Source organism: Bombina bombina, chromosome 8 (genome assembly GCF_027579735.1).
Source record: "Bombina bombina isolate aBomBom1 chromosome 8, aBomBom1.pri, whole genome shotgun sequence".
NCBI classification, from domain to species: Eukaryota; Metazoa; Chordata; class Amphibia; order Anura; family Bombinatoridae; genus Bombina; species Bombina bombina.
In genome coordinates, this window is record NC_069506.1 from 114838732 (window position 1) to 114856540 (window position 17809).

The window sequence follows — 17809 nt, forward strand, 5'->3', positions numbered from 1 at the left end:
AAGATCTGACCACATTTATGTTGCAGGTTAATAAAGCCATTAAAGATGGGTTGGCAGACATCAAGAGAGACATAAATGCACTGGGAAATAGAGTACAACAATTAGAGGAACAAGCTGAGGAAACTGTTATGACGACAGACACAATGGCCCTAGAATTGCAGCAACAAAATTCCACCATTCTTCAGTTACAGACACAACTTGAAGATTTGGACAATAGGGGTCGGCGCCAAAATCTCCGTATCAGAGGGATGCCAGAAAAAATTCTCCCTGCACAACTGCAATCATATGCTCAGAATTTGTTCCGGTTTTTGTTGGAATCAGGAAATAATGACACAGTGACTATAGACAGAATACATAGAGCCCTTAGGGCAAAGCCCTCAGACACAGAACCACCACGGGACATTGTCCTATGTTGCCACAAGTTTACAGACAAGGAGAGGATTCTACAGGCAGCAAGGAAAAGATCGCCCATCTCATTCGGCGAGGACAGGCTTCAAATATACGCAGATCTAAGCCCAATGACATTAGCGAAACGCAAAGAGGCACGATACCTCACTCTGCATCTGACTGAGCTAGGGATCCCATACAGATGGGGCTTCCCTTTTTCAATAAAAGTGGTCAAGGGAGATAAAACGTATGTTTATAAGGAACCTGAGGATATTGACCAATTCTGCAAGCATCTGGAAATCCCTCAACCTTCCTTGCCAAAATTACGGGACAACAAAGAGGAACATAGAGCAACTCTCTCACCGCACCCTCAACGCCCAAAATGGGGGACAATATCCAAGAAAAGGAAGAATGGCCCGGTGACAGGTGATAGGGAAGAGAACGCAGAGGCTGAGACCACTTGATAAGAACTGGACTCTTTGTAGATGAAAACCAATGGACATTCTTCTGTGGTATAGTATAGTACAGCCTAGTTAGGGAAAGATATAAGGGATATATTCCATTACCCCCAAGCAAAGCCCTTATTATTACCCCCCCCCCCGGGGGGCTGGCCGTCTGGTAGATTACTGGCAAATTTACTGCCTTTCACCCCCTTACCCCCTTTTTTTCCCACTTTTCTCCCTCTACCTTTTCTTGTCCCTCCCTTCCCCCCCTCTTGCTTTCCCCCAGAACTTCCCTATAACAAGGAACTCTAGCACCTGATAACGTTAGTGGAAGGCTGTGGGATGGGTGGTTGGGGAAGAGACTGGGAACTAGTACTGATGATTAGTAAAATGTTAACATTGTTTTTTTATATGTTTATAAATGTTAATGTTCTTGTATTTTTTTTTAAGTTCGTCTGCTGTGACTCCTCAGGGCAATACTCACCTTCCCCTCATATGGAAAACCTGGATGCTGATCAGGTACTCTCTCTCATCCCAATACACCACAAAGGTCTGGTACTGAATATGGTTTGTCGATTTAGGGTAAGACATGATATCATTAAACAGATGCACAAGTATAACCTAGTATACATAGATGGCTGATCCAGTTATATCAATTATCACACAAAATACAAAGGGGCTCAACTCACCTACCAAGCGCTCTATAGCCCTTAGAACCTTCAGGAAACATAAAGATTCTATTATATTCATACAGGAAACTCACTTTTTAGCCTCAGCAGCTCCAACATTCAAATCCAGAGACCATCCAGTAGGGTATTTCAACTCACACACTGTGGCAAAAAGAAATGGGGTGGGAATCCTTTTTCACCGAAACATACATTTCACTCTACTGAAAAAGGCCTCAGACAAAGAGGGGCGTATAATGATTCTCATAGGAATACTGTTTAATAGACCGGTGACTTTAGTAAATGTATATGCGCCAAATAGTGGCAGACACAAATTTTACCAACACTTTCCTACCACACTTAGGCCTAGATTTGGAGTTTGGCGGTAGAAGGGCTGTTAACGCTCCGCGGGCTTTTTTCTGGCCGCACCATAAAATTAACTCTGGTATCGAGAGTTCAAAAAAATGCTGCGTTAGGCTCCAAAAAAGGAGCGTAGAGCATTTTTACCGCAAATGCAACTCTCGATACCAGAGTTGCTTACGGACGCGGCCAGCCTCAAAAACGTGCTCGTGCACGATTCTCCCATAGGAAACAATGGGGCTGTTTGAGCTGAAAAAAAACCTAACACCTGCAAAAAAGCAGCGTTCAGCTCCTAACGCAGCCCCATTGTTTCCTATGGGGAAACACTTCCTACGTCTGCACCTAACACCCTAACATGTACCCCGAGTCTAAACACCCCTAACCTTACACTTATTAACCCCTAATCTGCCGCCCCCGCTATCGCTGACACCTGCATTATATTATTAACCCCTAATCTGCCGCTCCATAAACCGCCGCAATTTACATTATCCCTATGTACCCCTAATCTGCTGCCCCTAACACCGCCGACCCCTATATTATATTTATTAACCCCTAATCTGCCCCCCTCAACGTCGCCGACACCTGCCTACACTTATTAACCCCTAATCTGCCGAGCGGACCGCACCGCTACTATAATAAATGTATTAACCCCTAACCCGCCTCACTAACCCTATAATAAATAGTATTAACCCCTAAATTATAATTATATTGTAGCTATTTTAGGATTAATATTTACTTTACAGGTAACTTTGTAATTATTTTAACCAGGTACAATAGCTATTAAATAGTTAAGAACTATTTAATAGTTACCTAGTTAAAATAATAACAAATTTACCTGTAAAATAAATCCTAACCTAAGTTATAATTAAACCTAACACTACCCTATCAATAAATTAATTAAATAAACTACCTACAATTACCTACAATTAAACTAACACTACACTATCAATAAATAAATTAAATACAATTGCTACAAATAACTACAATTACATAAACTAACTAAAGTACAAAAAATAAAAAAGAACTAAGTTACAAAAAATAAAAAAATATTTACCAACATTAGAAAAATATTACAACAATTTTAAACTAATTACACCTACTCTAAGCCCCCTAATAAAATAACAAAGACCCCCAAAATAAAAAATTCCCTACCCTATTCTAAATTAATAAATGTAAAAGCTCTTTTACCTTACCAGCCCTGAACAGGGCCCTTTGCGGGGCATGCCCCAAGAAAATCAGCTCTTTTGCCTGTAAAAAAAAACATACAATACCCCCCCCCCAACATTACAACCCACCACCCACATACCCCTAATCTAACCCAAACCCCCCTTAAATAAACCTAACACTAAGCCCCTGAAGATCTTCCTACCTTGTCTTCACCTCAACAGGTATCACCGATCCGTCCTGGCATCCGGTGCTGAAGAGGTCCAGAAGAGGCTCCAAAGTCTTCCTCCTATCCGGCAAGAAGAGGACATCCGGACCGGCAAACATCTTCTCCAAGCGGCATCTTCGATCTTCTTCCATCCGGTGCGGAGCGGGTCCATCTTGAAACAGCCGACGCGGATCCATCCTCTTCTTCCGTTGTCTTCCGACGAATGACGGTTCCTTTAAGGGACGTCATCCAAGATGGCCTCCCTCGAATTCCGATTGGCTGATAGGATTCTATCAGCCAATCGGAATTAAGGTAGGAATATTCTGATTGGCTGATGGAATCAGCCAATCAGAATCAAGTTCAATCCGATTGGCTGATCCAATCAGCCAATCAGATTGAGCTCGCATTCTATTGGCTGATCGGAACAGGCAATAGAATGCGAGCTCAATCTGATTGGCTGATTGGATCAGCCAATCGGATTGAACTTGATTCTGATTGGCTGATTCCATCAGCCAATCAGAATATTCCTACCTTAATTCCGATTGGCTGATAGAATCCTATCAGCCAATCGGAATTTGAGGGACGCCATCTTGGATGACGTCCCTTAAAGGAACCGTCATTCGTCGGGAGACAACGGAAGAAGAGGATGGATCCGCGTCGTCTGCTTCAAGATGGACCCGCTCCGCACCGGATGGAAGAAGATCGAAGATGCCGCTTGGAGAAGATGTTTGCCGGTCCGGATGTCCTCTTCTTGCCGGATAGGAGGAAGACTTTGGAGCCTCTTCTGGACCTCTTCAGCACCGGATGCCAGGACGGATCGGTGATACCTGGATGGTGAAGACAAGGTAGGAAGATCTTCAGGGGCTTAGTGTTAGGTTTATTTAAGGGGGGTTTGGGTTAGATTAGGGGTATGTGGGTGGTGGGTTGTAATGTTGGGGGGGGGGTATTGTATGTTTTTTTTTACAGGCAAAAGAGCTGATTTTCTTGGGGCATGCCCCGCAAAGGGCCCTGTTCAGGGCTGGTAAGGTAAAAGAGCTTTTACATTTATTAATTTAGAATAGGGTAGGGAATTTTTTATTTTGGGGGTCTTTGTTATTTTATTAGGGGGCTTAGAGTAGGTGTAATTAGTTTAAAATTGTTGTAATATTTTTCTAATGTTGGTAAATATTTTTTTATTTTTTGTAACTTAGTTCTTTTTTATTTTTTGTACTTTAGTTAGTTTATGTAATTGTAGTTATTTGTAGCAATTGTATTTAATTTATTTATTGATAGTTTAGTGTTAGGTTAATTGTAGGTAATTGTAGGTAGTTTATTTAATTAATTTATTGATAGGGTAGTGTTAGGTTTAATTATAACTTAGGTTAGGATTTATTTTACAGGTAAATTTGTTATTATTTTAACTAGGTAACTATTAAATAGTTCTTAACTATTTAATAGCTATTGTACCTGGTTAAAATAATTACAAAGTTACCTGTAAAATAAATATTAATCCTAAAATAGCTACAATATAATTATAATTTATATTGTAGCTATATTAGGATGTATTTTACAGGTAAGTATTTAGCTTTAAATAGGAATAATTTATTTAATAAGAGTTAATTAATTTCGTTAGATTTAAATTATATTTAACTTAGGGGGGTGTTAGTGTTAGGGTTAGACTTAGCTTTAGGGGTTAATACATTTATTATAGTAGCGGTGAGCTCCGGTCGTCAGATTAGGGGTTAATAATTGAAGGTAGGTGTCGGCGATGTTAGGGAGGGCAGATTAGGGGTTAATACTATTTATGATAGGGTTAGTGAGGCGGATTAGGGGTTAATACCTTTATTATAGTAGCGCTCAGGTCCGGTCGGCAGATTAGGGGTTAATAAGTGTAGGCAGGTGTCGGGTACGTTGAGGGGGGCAGATTAGGGGTTAATAAATATAATATAGGGGTCGGCGGTGTTAGGGGCAGCAGATTAGGGGTACATAAGTATAACGTAGTTCGCGGTCGGCAGATTAGGGGTTAACATTTTTTAATCGAGTGGCGGCGATGTGGGGGGACCTCGGTTTAGGGGTACATAGGTAGTTTATGGGTGTTAGTGTACTTTAGGGTACAGTAGTTAAGAGCTTTATGAACCGGCGTTAGCCCAGAAAGCTCTTAACTCCTGCTATTTTCCTGCGGCTGGAGTTTTGTCGTTAGAGCTCTAACGCTCACTTCAGAAACGACTCTAAATACCAGCGTTAGAAAGATCCCATTGAAAAGATAGGATACGCAATTGACGTAAGGGGATCTGCGGTATGGAAAAGTCGCGGCTGAAAAGTGAGCGTTAGACCCTTTAATCACTGACTCCAAATACCGGCGGTAGCCTAAAACCAGCGTTAGGAGCCTCTAACGCTGGTTTTCACGGCTACCGCCGAACTCTAAATCTAGCCGATAGGAAAGGAATGTTAATATTAGGAGGCGATTTGAATGTAGCGCTAGATACAGCGATGGACACCTCTGCAGGCAGAGGTACACCAGGTTCTAGACCGCCTAATGCAGTATATAATTGCCTTGCACAGCTAAGTGCGCTGGATGTATGGCATATACAACATCCAAGACAAAAAAACTACACCTTCTTTTCTCACCCATGGTCTATATATACACGAATTGACTACATAATGGTAGATAGGAATCACTTGTCCTTAGTAAGGGACTCAGATATACAACCGACCCCTTGGTCGGACCATTCGGCCGTCCTAGTAACCCTGCAGTGGCCGCACCACCCAGTCACCCCTTTTATATGGAGGATGGATGACTCATTACTGAGACACCCAGCCACATTGGAAGCTCTGACTAAATCACTAAAAGAATATTTTCACCATAATGCGACGCAAGACATAACACCTGCCACTTTGTGGGAAGCTCACAAGGCGGTATTAAGGGGAGAGTGCATTAAACACACAGCATACAGACGAAAAACTTACAATGACAGGACTAACATGTTGACGGAAAAGATGAGACAATTAGAGAACCCATAAAAACAACCCAAGGGATTCAGTATCCGTCAAACAACTAACAGAAACCAGAAAGGAACTAAATGCAGTCTTAACTAAAGAGACACAGAGGAAAGCCCTTGGAATTAAAAAGATGTATTATTATGAAGGAAATAGGGCAGGGGCGCTACTTGTTAAAATGTTACGAAACCAAAAGGCAACGTCACAAATACATAAACTAGTAACAACAGAGGGAGACGAGATCGTGGATAGTAAACATATAGCCAACCATTTCGGTTCTTACTACAAAGCGCTTTATAACCTAGACTCTAACAACACTGCCGAACACCAAGAACACTTGAAGGAATACATTAGACAGGCAAACTTGCCACAGCTGCCGAGTATTAACAGGGAAGAACTGGAATCCCCCATTACTATAGCAGAGATCCTAACAGCAATCAAACACTTACCGTCGGGTAAAAGCCCTGGGCCAGATGGTTTTACTAATTCATACTATAAAGCATTCAAACATATATTAGCCCCACATCTACTAAAATTGTTCCAAGCACTGGATGATAGTCATCACCTCCCACGCGAAATGCTACTGGCGCATATATCAGTCATCCCTAAGCCCAACAAACCACTCACTGAACCAAGCAGCTACAGACCTATATCCCTCCTTAACTCAGATATCAAGATATTAGGCAAAATATTAGCCAACCGGATAAATAAAGTATTATGCCATCTTATTCATTCAGACCAAGTGGGATTTGTCCCGGGAAGGGAAGCAAGAGACAATATTATTAGAGCCTTAACATTAACTACATATGCTAAATCACACAACATCCCCGCGGTCCGGATAGCTACAGACGCAGAGAAATCGTTTGATCGCATTAATTGGACATTCCTAAAAGAGACGCTAGTAGCTTTAGGATTCGGATCGAAAATGATAGCGCGTATCCTCCAATTGTATACACAACCCAGTGCCAAAGTAAAAGCGAACGGCATGCTGTCCACCCCCTTTAACATTCAAAATGGGACAAGACAGGGATGTCCTCTGTCCCCAATCCTATTTATCCTCTCAATGGAGGTATTTGCTGCACACATCCGACAAAACCAAGAAATCCATGGCATTAACATAACTTTAAAATCGCGTTATATGCAGATGATGTGCTGTTCACACTCGCAAATCCTCAGCTCTCAGTACCAGAGACCCTGAGGGAGATCAAACATTTTGGAAGTTTTTTGGGTTTCCTGGTTAATACACAAAAATCAGAGATTATGAACGTATCTCTGACGCCACAAAACTTTAAACTAATAACAGATACTTGCCCCTTAAAGATACAAAAGAAATCCCTAAAATACCTCAGAGTACAACTCTCCTCTACCACATCACAGCTGTTTAATGATAATTATCTTGCACTGGCACGAAACATCCAACAGGACTTATGCACTTGGGCGGCAAATCCAATCACATGGTGGGGACGCATACAGAGTATAAAAATGACAACATTACCCAGAATATTATATATTATTCAGGCCCTCCCCATCCCTATCCCTAAATGGTATATACCCCAGTTACAGAGACACATCAACTCATTCATCTGGAACAAGAGCAAGCCTAGAATCAATAGAGAAAATATGTATAGGAGGCCAGAATATGGAGGATAGGGGGTTCCCCACATAGCAGACTATCATGAGGCAGTCACTCTACAAAGGATTTTAGATTGGCATAGATCTAGGGACACAAAGGCGTGGGTGGCGATAGATCCCCATATCTTGAGGGTCCCAGAGGTAGGGGCGCTCTGTTGGGTACCAAGAGAATTGAGACCCCCTCAATGAACAGGATTAGCAATACATAAACATACTTTTGATACCTGGGATAGCATAATCGCACGAAAGAAACATATCTTGGGGGTGCGCTCCCCTCTATTCCCTATCCCTATAAATGCAGAGTTAGTGGGGGGTCTAGATAAAGGAAAACAAAGGATCCAAGAATGGGGCTATTCCACACCTTTGAAGAGGTTCATTCGAAATGGAAAACTAGATAATAGAGAAAACAATTGCAGAGGGTAGATATTCTACTTGGTTAAAATATTCACAACTGGCACATTTTATACATACCTCCCCACATAAACAAGAGTTCTTAAGAGAATTAACACCTTACGAAACACTGTGTTCTAACACGGAGGAGATCAGACACACACTCTCTATCTCAAAAAGGCTTATACAATCTGAACACGCTCGGAATCTGCCTACATATACATCTAAATGGCAAGAAGAGCTAGATCACAACATAACAGGGGAAGAATGGGCGAGGTTTTTTAAAAATACTAAGAAAATTTCGACATCACCACAGTTATTAGAATTGAATTTTAAAGTCATCATGAGGTGGTATTTGACCCCTTCAAGGTCACATTCTATTTACCCAGGTGTTAGCGACAGATGTTGGAGAGGTTGTGAGGAGAAGGGTAGCTACCTCCATATGTGGTGGAGTTGTGGAAAACTTAAAGATTTCTGGTCAGACATCGAGAGACACTTCAGGCAGATATTAACAACCGATTTCACACTAACACCCAGCTTGGCACTACTGAATGATACAACAAAGATCACATGCACCCTCAGACGCACTCTTTTACATTTGGGAATGTCAGGAGCAAAAGCATTAATCGCCCTGAATTGGAAGAGCCAGACACCACCCTTGATAGGCGCATGGAAAGAAAGGGTAACTGATATATTGGTAGTGGAAGAATATGGTTATCAGAAAAGGAACAAGCTAAATTTTTTGGCGGAGGTTAGATTCTTGTGGGATGAGATGATAGAAGATTCTAGGGTAGATATAGTTTAAGCGCACTAGAATAATTATAAAATTTGTCGAATCCAACAACATCGCTGAGTTTTAGAAAGAATGGCATAAACTTTTATACCTTTGTGTCTTATTACGACCCTACCGAGACCTAAATAGCAAAGAGAGAGAGTGACGAGAGACCAACAGAGCCCCGAACAAGGGGAAAAACAGCCCTTCTTATTTAACGCCCTGTGGAGCGCAGCAGACGAAGTCCCTCAATAAAAGGGGACTGTATTTCTGGTTTATTTTGTTTTTAAGTAAGGTTTCTTGTAGGGAAAGAAAAAGAGAGGGAAAGAAAAAGAAAAAGCTCAACATTTAGATAAAACCTCATTATCACATACATATTTATGTCACCCCACATAATGGTGAAACAGACTGCCGATAAAGGTGTACAGGGGTGAACATAACAAAGACTTGGTTGCAATTGGAATGGAACACTAATGTATCTTTATAAGAGCAACATGTAACCACTTTATTTTTTTCTTTTCTTTTATATTTTGTGTTGTTAAGATGTAAATGTAAAGCAATAATAAAGCTTTTGAAAAAAAAATAAAAAATGGAAGCAATATATATATATATATATATATATATATATATGTATGTATATATATATATATATATATATATATATATATATATATATATATATATATATAGATTCAAAGGAAGATGCACTCCAAACATACACAGTCAAATGCCCTGGGTGCAACAGACCAATACACAAAAATAGAAAAAGTAGAGCGCACTCCAAAGGGAACTTAATAACAATGTGTCACTTTTATTAGTGAACGTTTTCGGACCAGCAACAGTCCGTCCTCAGACCACTTTTTTGGTCTGAGGACGGACTGTTGCTGGTCCGAAAACGTTCACTAATAAAAGTGGCACATTGTTATTAAGTTCCCTTTGGAGTGTGCTCTATTTTTTCTATTTTTATGTATATATAGTGAAGATTGGAGTAGCCATGTTAGTCCAGTAGATAAGATGCTCAAAAAACAAAGTATTGCAGTATGCAGTGATACCTTTTTTATTGGACTAACATAATATTTCAAAGACAAGCTTTTGAGAGTTTTCCTCTCTTCCTCAGGTTTGAAGCAATACTGATCAATCTGATATAGATACACATCACATGCAACAAATGGAATGGAGGGAGGGGGTGAGAGGGGTGTCATAAAAAGCAGAGAATGTGTCTGAAGGAGAAAATAGCTGAGAATAACCATAAAGAATAAATAAACAGAGGAGAGTAAATAGGCAAGATGAGAGGAAAAACAAAAGGAAAAAGAAACCAATATAGGACAATACGATGAGAAATTATAGAAAGTTATGGTAGTGTGTGAGAAAGCCAGAGTCTACATTAAGTCCTTCATTTCTGGTATTGAAATGTGTGATCATTTTCATCTCAAACGTCTTTTGTTCATGAGAGTCTTCCTTTTAAGAATTTTAATCCTGAGGTTAAGGATGGAGTGACCAGTCTGGGTGAAGTGATGACCAACAGGGGTACAATATTCATTCTCTTTGTGGTTTTTGATCGAGTGTCTGTGTAGATTCATTCCGAGATGCAGCTTTAGGCCAGTTTCTCCAATGTAGCAACCTCTGTCACACGCTGTACACTGTATCATGTACACCACATTAGCAGATGAGCACGAATAGGATCCTTTAATATTTCGTTCATGAGAGTCTTTGAAAGTCCCTTTGAGAATTTTAATCCTGAGGTTAAGGATGGAGTGACCAGTCTGGGTGAAGTGATGACCCACAGGGGTGCACTGCACGATCCAAAAAATCACTCTGCAAACTGTGTCAACATATATGTGACAAAACAGCCAGCCACAACAACGCGTCATATAATATTAAAGGATCCTATTCGTGCTCATCTGCTAATGTGGTGTACATGATACAGTGTACAGCGTGTGACAGAGGTTGCTACATTGGAGAAACTGGCCTAAAGCTGCATCTCGGAATGAATCTACACAGACACTCGATCAAAAACCACAAAGAGAATGAATATTGTACCCCTGTTGGTCATCACTTCACCCAGACTGGTCACTCCATCCTTAACCTCAGGATTAAAATTCTTAAAAGGAAGACTCTCATGAACAAAAGACGTTTTAGATGAAAATGATCACACATTTCAATACCAGAAATGAAGGACTTAATGTAGACTATGGCTTTCTGACACACTACCATAACTTTCTATAATCTCTCATTTTATTGTCCTATATTGGTTTCTTTTTCCTTTTGTTTTTCCTCTCATCTTGCCTATTTACTCTCCTCTGTTTATTTATTCTTTCTGGCTATTCTCAGCTATTTTCTCCTTCAGACACATTATCTGCTTTTTATGACACCCCTCTCACCCCCTCCCTCCCTCCCTTCCATTTGTTGTATGTGATGTGTATCTATATCAGATTGATCAGTATTGCTTCAGACCAGAGGCAGAGAGGAAAACTCTTGAAAGCTTGTCTTTGAAATATTATCGCCTAGATTTAGAGTTTTGCAGCCAAAGGGGTGCGTTAGCTACGCGTGTTTTTTTTCCAACCCACCTTTTAAATAAAGATGGTATTTAGAGTTCTCTGAAGGGCTGCGTTAGGCTCCAAAAAGGGAGCGTACAGGCATATTTACCGCCACTTCAACTCTCAATACCAGCGTTGCTTACGGTAGCGGCTAGCTGGAAAAACATGCTCGTGCACGATATCCCCATAGGAAACAATGGGGCAGTTTGGGCTGAAAAAAAACCTAACACCTGCAAAAAGCAGCGTTAAGCTCCTAACGCAGCCCCATTGTTTCCTATGGGGAAACAGTTTCTAAGTCTGCACCTAACACCCTAACATGTCCCCCCGAGTCTAAACACCCCTAACCTTACACTTATTAACCCCTATTCTGCCGCCCCCACTATCGCTGACCCCTGCATTATATTATTAACCCCTAATCTGCCGCTACGGACACCGCCACAACCTACATTATAATAAATAGAGTATCCACAGCACCAAGTTAAAACTTTAAGTCTTTATTCAGGTACAAAAGATAAAAAATGCAATGTTTCGGGATCCACTCCCTTAATCATGCATGGTTGATGCATTATTAAGGGAGTGGATCCCGAAACGTTGCATTTTTTATCTTTTGTACCTGAATAAAGACTTAAAGTTTTAACTTGGTGCTGTGGATACTCTATTTATTGGAATGATGAGAGGAAGGCAGTCTCCTCTATCCCACCGGTCACCAAAAGCCCTGAGATAAAAAGGGAAAAAGGGAGTTAAGGTGCTGTTTGTGCATTGTTTGGTGCTATTTGCAACCTACATTATAGCTATGTACCCCTAATCTGCTGCCCCTAACATCGCCGACCCCTATATTTATTAACCCCTAATCTGCAGCCCCCAACGTCACCGCTACCTACCTACACTTATTAACCCCTAATCTGCCGACCAGACCTCGCCGCCACTATAATAAATGTGTGATGTCCTGTTTTATGCAGGAACTTATGCAGTGTTCTTAAATTAAGGGTTTGTTGCTCTTTTAATGAATAAAACAGGCAGTATGATTTGAACTACCTGTTAGATCACTGGTGAGACTTTTACTGATAGAAAACTTCGTAGATGCCAAATAGAAGCAAGGAATATTTGGGTAGAAACAATTTTTGCAATATAAGTAAAGAACATAAAGCAAACAGTTCTGAATAAATGATAAAGGTAATATGTATTTTGATACACTTTGTGAAAGCGTCAGTAGTAGATTCTTGTTGTAGAAATGTTCAGATATGGCTTCACGCACTCACACACTCATTCATAAATTATATACATCACAGACAGACTATGGTAATAACCGGTAGATTCAGCAAGGTAATGCGGATGTTTTCCAGAGAGTGACAACGTAAGAACAGATCCTTTGTAAATGGATTAAATATTACCTTAAGTTTGAAGAGAGCGGTTTTACCTCTGTGACCGGTATACAGCTTCAGTGAGAGTGCGGCTTCCAGACGCTGCAAGTAGATCCGGTGCTCCTTGATTCAGTTTGTTTGTTAAATTAGAATTCCGGTAGAATGAGTAAATAACTTTGAAAGTAAAATGTACAACAAAAGATCCTAGCTTACTACTCCTGTTCAGAGAGAAAGAAATCAAAGCAAGTTAGGAATATTCAAAGTAGAATCACAGCAATATGGATGCGGTCAAATAAGCTGCAAAGAGAAAACAATTTTCAGGCAAGGAATGATGGTTCAGGTGTGCCTGATATAGGGTGGAGGAAAGGTAGGCGGGATATACCTTAAAGGTATATCACACACTCCCCCCACTAAGGGGTCCCCCAATTGACGAGAGGGATGGCTTCAAAGGATACCTGCGATGAAAAGATCTAATTAAACGGGGAGCAGAAATGTCAGTGCTACGATGCCAAGAATTGTCCTCAGGACCAAAACCTTTCCATTTTAATAAGTACTCTAAGTGATGATTCTTGATCCTAGAATCTAGAATATGTTCCACCTCAAATTCATCGTGGTCATCTATTTGTAACGCAGTTGGAGTCTGAAGACTGGATTGTACGGTAGAAGTATAAGGTTTAATCAGAGATACATGTATAGTGGGATGAATCCTATAAGTTGCAGGAAGAGTTAAACATACTGTCATAGGGTTCAAAATTTTATTGATTACAAAAGGTCCAATGTATTGGTTTGCCAATTTCTTAGAGGGTACATGAAGTTTTAGATTCTTTACAGATAGTAATACTTTGTCACCCACTTTATAGACTGGACTGGGTCTGTGACGTTTATCATAATAAGCTTTTTGGTAATTCTTTGCGTCAGATAAATGTTTTTTGACTAGGGCTAGTCTTGCTTCTAGTTGTAAAGAATAGTCTTTAGCAGCTGGTGAGTTTACATCAGTTTTAGATAAAGTCAAAGTTGTTGGATGATAGCCATAGGTTACATAGAACGGTGTCATTTTTGTTGAAGATGATACTGAATTGTTGTAAGAGAATTCCGCCATTGATAAATAATCTATCCAATCATCTTGCAAATGGGAAATGTAACAACGGATATATTGTTCTAATGTTTGGTTTAGTTTCTCAGTCATCCCATTGGTTTGGGGATGGAAAGCTGTTGAGTATCTTGGTGTAATTTTTAATAATTTGCATAATGATCTCCAAAAAGATGAGGTGAATTGTGTACCTCTATCTGTTATAATATCAGTGGGTAGTCCATGAAGTTTTACTATGTGGTTGAGAAAAACATTAGCTGTAGTAAAAGCGGAAGGTAACCTTTTTAGAGGTATAAAATGTCCCAACTTTGTTAGATGATCTATTACAACTAATATAGTGTTAAAGTTCCTTGATTTTGGTAGCTCTACAATAAAGTCCATCGAGATCATGGACCAGGGTTTATCCGGAACTGGCAATGGGGTCAACAATCCGATGGGCCCTTTATGATCTATTTTATTTCTAGCACAAATGTCGCAGGAATTGACATAATCTTGAATGGTTTGATTCATTTGGGGCCACCAAAAGTTTCTTCTTGTTTTTTCAATGGTTTTTTGTATTCCGGTATGACCGGATAAAGGTTCGTCATGAGTGTGTTTCAATATTTGTTTTCTTAATGAACTGGGTATATACAATTGATTTTTATGGTTTATCAAACCAGTATTTAAGTTTTTGTGACAGGATTTAGGTGTATTGGTGTCTTTTTCTTGTGCCCTTTTAATCTCTTCCTCTAGAGGTGTTAGGGCTCCAATAAATTTTTCGATTGGTACTATTGGAGTCATGGTCTCTTGAGGTGTCATTTCCTGTACTCTGGATAATGCATCAGCCTTGGTATTCAGACTTCCTGGTCGGTAAGTGATCAAGAAATTGAACCTATCTAAGAATAAAGACCATCTTACTTGTCTGGAAGTTAGAGTTTTACTTTTCTTCAAATATTCCAGATTCTTATGATCTGTGAAGATTTTAAATGGTTTTTGTGTACCTTCCAGTAAGTGCCTCCATTGTTCGAGGGATACTTTGATAGCAAGGAGTTCTTTATCTCCTATACTATAATTATTTTCTGCAGGTGTGAATCTTCTTGAATAATAAGCTACAGGAAATAATTCTGATTTGTTATCTACTTGTTGAGATAGAACTGCTCCTATACCTGAACTTGAGGCATCTACCTCTAACACATATTGCAGCTCAGGATCTGGCATGTGTAATATGGGGGCTTTGGAAAATTGCCCCTTTAAGTAGTCAAAAGCTAATTGGGCCTGTTCGGTCCATTTATATCTTTGTTTCTTACTAGTCAACTGAGTTAAGGGCTTTACTATATCAGAAAAGTTTTTTATAAACTTTCGATAGTAATTGGCAAAGCCAATAAAACGTTGTAATGCACAAACTGATTTTGGTGTAGGCCATTCTAGTACAGATGAAACTTTATCTGGATCCATTTGGATCCTATTAGGAGTTATTATGTATCCCAGGAATTTGATTTTGTTAACATGAAATAAACACTTTTCATGTTTGGCATATAACTTGTGTTCCTTCAATCACATTAAGACCCAACGTACATGTCTTTCGTGTTCCTGTTCTGTTTTGGAATAAATTAGAATGTCATCTAAATACACTATAACACAAATATCCATTAAATCTCGGAAGATTTCATTAATAAAGTGTTGGAAAGTGGCTGGAGCATTGCTCAATCCAAAAGGCATTACATTGTATTGGTATAACCCATATCGAGTCCGAAAAGCGGTCTTCCATTCGTCACCTTTCTTCATTCTGATAAGGTTATATGCCCCTTTTAAATCTAATTTAGTAAATATTTGTGCTCCTTTTAACCGTTCTATTATCTCTGGTATTAGTGGTAATGGATACCTGTTTTTTATGGTTATGGAGTTTAAAGCCCTGTAGTCAATTATAGGCCTTAGAGTGCCATCTTTGTTTTTTACCAAAAACATGCCTGCAGCAGCAGGGGATGTGGAGTGAGATATAAATCTCTTTCTCAGGTTGTCATCCAAATAGGACCTTAAGTATACTAACTCATCTTGTGATAGAGGATAGATCTTCCCATGCGGTATTGGTGACCCTGGAATGATATCTATAGGGCAATCGAAGCTTCTGTGGGGTGGTAAATTTTCTGCTTCTTTCAAATTGAAGACCTCTGCCAAATCCTGATATATCCCTGGTATCCCTGTCTCAGATGATGAAAGAATACTATGAGGGTAACAGGTGTTTAGGCAATATGTTGAGTCTAGTTTAAGTTTTGAATGTTCCCAATCTATTTTAGGATTATGTTTTTGCAGCCAACTATATCCTAAAATAATAGTATGTAGTGATATGGGGATCACATCAAATGTAATATATTCTGTGTGCCCCTTGTTTATCATTGTGAGCAAAGGTATTGTTTGGTGTGTAATGGGTCCCTTATTTATTAAAGTACCATCAATTGATTTAACAAACACAGGGTTCTGCTTGCAAACCAGAGGAATTTTATTATTTACAATATATACAGAATCAATGTAGTTCCCAGATGCACCTGAGTCAATCAATGCCTTGGAGTGTATATTTTCCTGATCCCACTGCAAAGAGAGAGGTAAAGTCAATTGCATTGTATCTGAGATATGATATATGTTTTGATAACCTGTTTTCTTACCCTTCTTTTGTCTTTGTAAAGAAGGATAGCTTGAGACGTTATGTTCTTTTTGTCCACAGTATAAACATAAGTTTTCTAATCTTCTTCTCATTTTTTCCTCATTACTTAATGGCCCCTTGATAGTGCCTATCTCCATAGGGGTTACACTACCTTGATGTTTCTCAGATGTTGTAGTGTAGGTAACCTGGCGCCTGGGTATTGTGTCTGAAGTGAATCTCTCTGCTCGCCGTTCCCTGAGTCTTCTATCTATGGATGTGCTTAATTTTATAAGTGCTGGAAGAGTATCAGGCATTTCCTGGCGAGACAGTTCATCCTTAAGGTTTTCAGATAGGCCCAGCCTAAACTGATTCTTAAGGCTAACTTGGTTCCATAGTGAGTCTGTTGCCCACATTTGAAATTCAGTTGTGTACTCCTCCACCGTGCGCTTACCCTGTTTGAGTGCGCGTAGTTTAGATTCTGCAGTGATTTGTGTATCTGTGTCTTCATATAAATTAGACATAGCTTGAAAGAAATCCTGTAGTGAATCCAAAATTGGGTCATTATTTTCATAAAACCTGTTAGCCCAGGTCCTAGGCTCTCCCTGTAGAAATGAAATAGTGGTGCAAACCCTGATGCGGTCTGAATAATATGTGCGGGGTCTCATAGTAAAAAGAAGTTTACAAGCAGTCTTGAAATCTCTGAATTCATGTCTTTTGCCATTGAAAGGTTGAGGGTATTGAATATGGGGTTCAGGTACATCAGTACTTTTATGAGACATATATTCTTTAACAATAGCTTTTAATGCGGTATTATCTGCTTGTACTTCTGTTAAACCTTGTGCAAGATAATCTAATTTTCTTTGTATGTTAGAGAACTCAGTTTTAATTTCATTTGCATCCATGATATTGTTTACCAGTAACAAACCCTTAGAACACTGTGGCCTGAAAATTATGTGATGTCCTGTTTTATGCAGGAACTTATGCAGTGTTCTTAAATTAAGGGTTTGTTGCTCTTTTAATGAATAAAACAGGCAGTATGATTTGAACTACCTGTTAGATCACTGGTGAGACTTTTACTGATAGAAAACTTCGTAGATGCCTGTCAGGATTTAAGTCTTGCCGTATCCTGTAAGGCAAGGAATTTATTTTTAAGAACCTCAACTGCTGAGTTAAAAGAAATAAACTTAAAATACTATGTGTGTTGTTC